Consider the following 6,000-nt stretch of genomic DNA (forward strand, 5'->3'; position numbering starts at 1 on the left):
GCGGTTGTACACAGTTCGCGTTAAACTTTTTTTTTTCTTACACTTTTTTGTTTTGTTTTGCTTTGACACAAAGTTGTAACTTGTCCAAGTATTTTTTTTAATTATTATTATTATTATTATCATTTTTACAACAGACACAAAGTTAAAAAAGAAAACGGGGAGGGGGAGAGAGAATACACACACCCAAATCAACCCAACGGTTGGGAGAATTCACGGTGAGGCAGCTGTTTACAAGAATGGTCAATTTAACACATACTTTAAAAAAAAAAATGGTTCTCTGACCCTCTTGATTTCCCCATTATTCCTGAGGAGAAATGGAGCTCTTCATACCTGCTCGTTAAGCCTATTTTTACCCTGAGCACATTTCCTTGGCAACATCTTTTTATATTTTACCATTACAACCAGAGGAAAAAAGATGATTTTTTTTTAGGCTTAAGCGTTTTACTTGCATTGCGAAGCGGAGGGGGAAAAAAGAGAAATGTAACTTTCCATGCAACTTGGGCCCCTAAGAACGAGAAATGGCTGGGGCTGAGGCGAGAAGGTGAGGGCGAAATGTCACGACAACAGTTTCAAAAGGGGATTGGGCGAATTTGAGGAAAAGGAGGTCCTAAAGTCACAAGATGGAACCTCCGTGCTCAGAGACAATCTACGTCAATACCGGATACTGGAGGGATTGGCCTCTGTGCCCTACCTGGAAGCCTCTGGTGGTTTCTGATTGATCCCTCTGGAAAACGGGAAGCTGAACTAGATGGGCCACTGGTCTCATCCAGAAGGGTTCTTGGTATGTGAGACCAGTGAACAAGAGGTTGGCAAAGGTTAAGTAGGTATTAACATAAGAGCTCTGCTGGATCAGACCAGTGGTCCATCCAGTCCAGCATCCTGTCTCACATAGTTCCTCTGGAGGGCCAACAATAGGGCAGAGAGGTCGAGGCCTTCCCCTCGTAAGAACTTCAGAAGAGTCCTGCTGGATCAGACCAGTGAGGGTCCATCCTATCCAGTATTCAGTCTCACACAGTGGCCTCAACCAGTTCCTCTGGAGGGCCAACAATGGGGCAAAGAGGTCGAGGCCTTCCCCTCGTAAGAACTTCAGAAGAGTCCTGCTAGATCAGACCAGTGGGGGTCCATTTAGTCCAGTCTCACACAGTGGCCTCAACCAAATCTTCTGGAGGGCCAAAAACAAGGCAGAGGCCAAGGCCTTTCCCGGTGTTGTCTCCTACTTAGGGCTTTTTCTGTAGCAGGAACTCCTTTGTATATTAGGCCAGTCCTCCAAGAACTTACAGGGCCTACTGTAAGCTCTTGGAGGACTGGCTACACAACGTGTGTGTGTGTAACCTAATATGCAAAAGAGTTCCTGCTACAAAAAACCCCCCTGCTCCTACCCCTGGGATCTGGAGGTTGACTGCTTGTGAACGTGGGGGTTCCCTTTAGTCCTCATGGCTAGTAGCTACTGATAGTTCTATCCTCCATGAACCTGTCCGATCCCCTTTTCAAGCTGTCTACGCCCATGGCCATCACCACATCTTCTGGCACCAAATTCCACATCTTAATCACTCACTGAGCAAAGCAATATTTGTCTGTTGTGAATTTACTGCCCATCAATTTCAAGGGAGGCCCTTGAGTCCTTGCAGAACTCCACAGCCTTTGGATTGGGAGACCGACAGGGTGCTCATCCACTGACATTTGGGGGCAAGAGAAAACACCGGACTGTGGAGCAAGCCCTGCCTTCCGTCTGGTTCTGTAGGGAAAGGGGACTTCCCCTATTAGTGACTAAAGGTCACGTCACTGAATAGGAGACACCGGCATGGGTACCGTACAGAGGCGGAATTCTAGCAGGATCTCCTTTGCATATTAGGCCACGCACTCCTGATGCAGCCAATCCTCCAAGAGCTTACAAGGCTCTTTTTTGTAAGCTCTTGGAGGATTGGCTACATCAGGAGGATGTGGCCTAATATGCAAAGGAGATCCTGCTAGAATTCCACCGCTTCTACTGTATAAATCATCCTTGGGGCTGAACGGGACAGTCCTAACTGCGAACGAGATGCTGGAATGGGCCCAAAAGGATCTGCAGGGGTGCATCACTCCCAGGGGATCCAAGATCCCGGCAAAGGCCTCCTCGAGCCCCTTCTTCCCCCAAATAAAAGCAGTAGAGTCTTCAGAAGGGAAACGGTGCCCTTTAGTTCCCTTCCTCCCTTGGGCCTCTTTCTTCGGCTTAGGGTTGGAGGACAATGAGTCCCAAGGCCTCTCTTGCTAAAGAGCCAGGATTTTCCCAGGATTTTGAAGCGGCCACTTCATACCAAATCTGGGGAGAACCCTGCTTGAGCCTCTGTAGCCCTTCACAGCAGGAAAGACTTTTTTTTTTTAAAGGAGCCCTTTGCCCATGGGGGAGAGCAGGAAAGGAGCATTAAAACATTTTTGGATGAAGCGCATGGCAGGAGCTGGAGGATCAAGCTCGCTGTTTCTTTGCCTTGTCCTGCTTTATGGTGCAAACTGCTGACCAGTCACAGCCGACTTACGGGGGACCCTGTAGAGCAGGGGTGGCCAAACCTGGTTAACATAAGAGTCACATAGAATAAATGGTAGATGTTTGAGAGCCACAAGACGTGAACATCAGATGATTGAGAGCCGGGAGGGAGGGAATAAATACATAGGGAGGGGGAAAGAAAGCAACTTAAAATGCATTCTCCAAGCCGCCAGTAGGGGCTCCAAGAGCCACACAATATGTGTGAAAGAGCCACATGTGGCTCCTGAGCCACAGTTTGGCCACCCCTGCTGTAGAGTTTTCAAGGCAAGAGATGTTCAGAGGTGACTTGCTGTTGCCTGTCTCTGCATAGCGACCCTGGACTTCCTTGGTGGTCTCTCATCTAATTCACAGCAAGTGCTGGCAAAAAAACAGCTTTGGAAGCAGAAAGGCTTGGACACTCTGTCCCGCCCTAGCCAAGTAACATGGGAAGTTTCTCCAAGTGGTGTTAATAGCATGAAGCAGATCCAGAAAGTGTCTCATTTTTGTGGCTTGTGTGTCCCTATCGCATCAGCTTTCTTCTATTTTCCACACGTTTTCCCCCTATAGTGGTGAATAGGATATTACATCGCTGTATGTCCAGATAAAACCCTGAAAAACCACAAGTTTTTACACTGGACATACAGTGATGTAATATCCTACTTACCACTAGAGGGGGAAAAACGTGTGGAAAATAGAAGAAAACTGAAGCGATAGGGACACATGAGCCACAAATATGAGAATGCGGAATAGCCCTGAAAGGAGACGGGAATCTTTTCTGATTGAGGTGGGGGAATGAGGGTGAATGGCTCTCAAAGAGATTACTAACAAAGAGAGCTCGAGTCTCCTCTCGTGTAATGACTACCACCCTTCTGCAGGATTCCAGGCTTTTCCTGACTACCTGAACTGGGGAGGGAGGGAGGAAGGAAAGGAATTGCAGATTTATACCTTCTCTCTGAATCAGAGACTCAAAGTGGCTTACAATCTCCTTTATCTTCTTCCCCCACAACAGACACCCTGTGAGGTGGGTGGGGCTGAGAGGGCTCTCACAGAAGCTGCCCTTTCAAGGACAACTCTTATGAGAGCTATGGCTAACCCAAGGCCATTACAACAGCTGCAAGTGGAGGAGTGGGGAATCAAACCCAGTTCTCCTAGATAAGAGTCCACGCACTTAACCACTACACCAAACAGTGCATGCACACATGGCTTTCCTTTTTCCTCAGATACTCCTGGTCACATGGGTGTCACAGGTTTTTGACACAGTGCATGAAACTGCATGAGCAAAGGTGCTGTGAGCCGGGATCCACTGACCGAAGCCTGCCAAGATCTGCTGCTAACCGGCTCTTTCCCCTGCTCAAAGGAGTCTATCTCTTGGCACTTTACACCAAGGGAAGGCTCCTCGCAGTGGATAAGAGAGAGCTGCCGCTAGCGGAGCCGTCACATCCCAGCCCCCTCTTTCAAATTTCCTTTGCCAGTCTGCAAAAAAAAAAAAAAATGCCTTTGTGCGCATCCAACCTCAGGGGAAAAAAACGTGTTTGCAATGAATGAAGCTTTTCTCTTGTCACAGGTGGGGAGTCAGGCTCCGTTGGCCTGTTTCTTCTTCTCCCCCCATTTCTTAAAACTGTTCTTTCTCTCCCAGAAGGAAAAGCGTCTGAACACACAGTTGGGCTAAGACTGTCTGTCTGTCTCCGTGCAGCAACCAACTCCTTCTGACCATCTTTAACAAGCAGAGCTCTAAAATTCCACCACCAAGGACTGTAAACATGGAAATCATTTCACTTTTTTTTGTTTTTAAACCTATGATACAGTATTTACAATGTACAGGGCATTGGATAAGAACCAGGCGCATGGATGTGGCTTTGTGAATACTGAAACATGAGGCTGAACTACATGCTTCTCTGCTTGACTTCTCTGCACTGTTTCGTAGCCAGTCTGATACAGACAAGTGTTGACTTTGTGGTCTTGGAAAGGAGATGCGCAATAGGTCTGTGGAGGGGGGGAGATGTGCAAAAGGTCTGTGGAGGGGGGGAGATGTGCAATAGGTCTGTGGAGGGGGGAGATGTGTAATAGATCTGTGGAGGGGGGAGATGCGCAATAGGTCTGTGGAGGGGGGAGATGCGCAATAGGTCTGTGGAGGGGGGAGATGTGCAATAGGTCTGTGGAGGGGGGGAAGATGTGCAATAGGTCTGTGGAGGGGGGAGATGTGCAATAGGTCTGTGGAGGGGGGAGATGCGCAATAGGTCTGTGGAGGGGGAAAATGTGCATTAGGTCTGTGGGGGAGGGGGGAGATGTGCAATAGGTCTGTGGAGGGGGAGATGTGCAATAGGTCTGTGAAGGGGGGGAGATGAGCAATAGGTCTGGAGGGGGGGAGATGTGCAATAGGTCTGTGGAGAGGGGAGATGTGCAATAGGTCTGTGGGGGAGGGAGAAGAAATTAAGAACATAAGAGACGCCATGTTGGATCAGACCAATGGCCCATCCAGTCCAACACTCTGTGTCACACAGTGGCCAAAAAAACCCAGGTGCCATCAGGAGGTCCATCAGTGGGGCCAGGACACCAGAAGCTCTCCCACTGTGCCCCCCACAAGCACCAACAATACAGAGCACCACTTGCCCCAGACAGAGAGTTCCAACAATACAATGTGGCTAATAGTCACTGATGGACCTCTGCTCCAGATGTTTATCCAATCCCCTCTTGAAGCTGTCTATGCTTGTCTATCCCTTGGCATTGCAGACGGGACAATCCTGGCGGTGCCCCATTTTACAGGGAACAATTTTTTCATAGCGATTCAAGTGAATTGTGTTTTTTTTCCTGGCCCCGTTCCCTTTACGCTGGAGCAGATGTCTCAACCGTACTGCGCACATCAATGGAGTCAGTTGACTCAAGTCACGAAAACTGCAAATAATCGTGTGTTTGTGTGTGTGAGTGTGTCAGGGAGTGGGGTTGGGGGGAGATGGAGCTAACAAAAGAGCCAGCGATTCAACACCAGATATATATATATATATATTTTTTTTTAAAAAGAAAGCTAACTCGGGAGAGAGGCTGAATAGGCCGATTGTGGTGAACAGCAACCGAGATAGTTGAGCACAAACACGACTTTCATAGTGACAGAGAAATCGTATTAAAAACTGTACCTCGATATTGGTAAGTTAAGACTAAACTTTTTTTTTTCTGCTTTTTAAAAAACTTTTGTGTTAGGCATGCAATAGTTGTGAGTACGCTGTTGTAATATATATATATATTATATATATATATATCGTATTATTAAAACAAAGGCTTTTTTTTGTTTGCTTTTTTTTTCCCCTTTCCTTTTTAGAATCTCAGCGCCCTGCATAAAAAAAGTTAACGTCACTAGAGAGAACCGACCAGCTGCTGCTGCTTTACGGAATTATTTTTTTTTGGGGGGGGGGTTGTTTTGTGTTGGTTTTTTTTTTTTTAAGTTCTATGACTAAAACGGGAAAAGGAAGAAAACAGAAGAAGGTTCAAAGTCTGTGGGGGTGTTT

The sequence above is a fragment of the Heteronotia binoei genome, chromosome 1 (genome assembly GCF_032191835.1).
Source record: "Heteronotia binoei isolate CCM8104 ecotype False Entrance Well chromosome 1, APGP_CSIRO_Hbin_v1, whole genome shotgun sequence".
Classification (NCBI taxonomy): Eukaryota; Metazoa; Chordata; class Lepidosauria; order Squamata; family Gekkonidae; genus Heteronotia; species Heteronotia binoei.